Source organism: Plasmopara halstedii (assembly GCF_900000015.1).
Source record: "Plasmopara halstedii genome assembly, contig: Scaffold_555, whole genome shotgun sequence".
In the NCBI taxonomy this organism is placed as follows: Eukaryota; Oomycota; class Peronosporomycetes; order Peronosporales; family Peronosporaceae; genus Plasmopara; species Plasmopara halstedii.
In genome coordinates this window covers 621,094-622,359 of record NW_020187475.1, presented here as the reverse complement: position 1 = coordinate 622,359, position 1,266 = coordinate 621,094, and positions in this window count along the sequence as shown.

Below are 1,266 nucleotides of genomic sequence, written 5' to 3'. Positions count from 1 at the left end.
CGGTGACGACCGGGTCGACCGCCGTCCGGTGACTCGTGATGCTCTTTGAGCCCTTGAGAACAAGGTCCATCGTAATCGGAGCTCCGCTGAGCGTCATGCTGAAATAGCATATTGCTGTGCGGACGCTCTTGAGAATTTAAAGCACGTCGTGCGCCGGTTGCCTTGCCTTGAGTCTACCGCGCTCTGTCGGAGCGACTCCTAGCCGTGGAGCAGGCGAATTCATAGCTGCAGGCAACGGTGGAGTGCTTGGCCCCATTTAGAATAGAGGGTATTGCACTCCGTGCTCAGAACCAGTTGCTGGTTTAATTTCTGGGTGGCCGCGGGACCGTGGAATCCGCTCCGGCGCCAACGCTTCCGCGTTCACTTGCGCCGGATCCCGGTATGGCTTGAGCAAGCCTACGTAAACCACTGGGTGGGCGCGCATTCGTTTCGGGAGGTTCAGCGTGTACGCCAGACCCCGTTTGCCACAACCTTGAACGGTCCGATAAACCGCGGACAAAGCTTCGTCCTGAAGAGAGCAGAGGCTGCATGTGTAGGCAGGTTTTTTTAATTCAATAAAAATCAGGTCTTCGATCTTAAAGCTTTCCATTTTGCCTCTTTCTTTTTCATCTGCATATTGTTTCTTCAGGTCTTGGCTCTCAGCCATCGCATCGCGAACGTGTCGTAGGACACTCAGTCTGGTAGACAGGAAGTCATCGACTTCTTTACAGATGGTGAGGGGGCTGACATCAGCTAGCCGCTCGGCTATTCCCCCTTATCAAGCCCTGAGCCATGGGATGGCGGCGTCAGCGGGACGCGAGGGTGAATCAGCCCGTAGAACGGCGTGTAGCTGGTAGACGCATGCACTGCATTGTTCAGTGCAAACTCTACGAGTGGCAACATAGCGCTCCAGCGCCCCGGCGTCTCAGCGCAAACGCTGCGAAGAACATCTTCGATGACGCGATTCACCCTTTTGGTTTGACCATCGGTCTGCGGATGATCCACCGTCGACATATCTAACTTGGTGCCGAGCACCTTAAAGATAGTCGACCAAAATTTTCTCGTGAAACGGGGGTTTCTATTAGAGACAATCGACTCTGGGAGTCCGTGTTGTCGAAAAGCACAATCTACAAACAGCGTTGCTGTACCGACTCCGTCGATGGTGTCTGGAACCACCGCCAAATGAGCCAGCCATCTTGCTCAACCGGTCGACGAATACCACGACACCCGTGTTGCCCGTCAAATCTTTTGGCAGGCCAAACACAAAGTCCAAACTCATGAAATGTT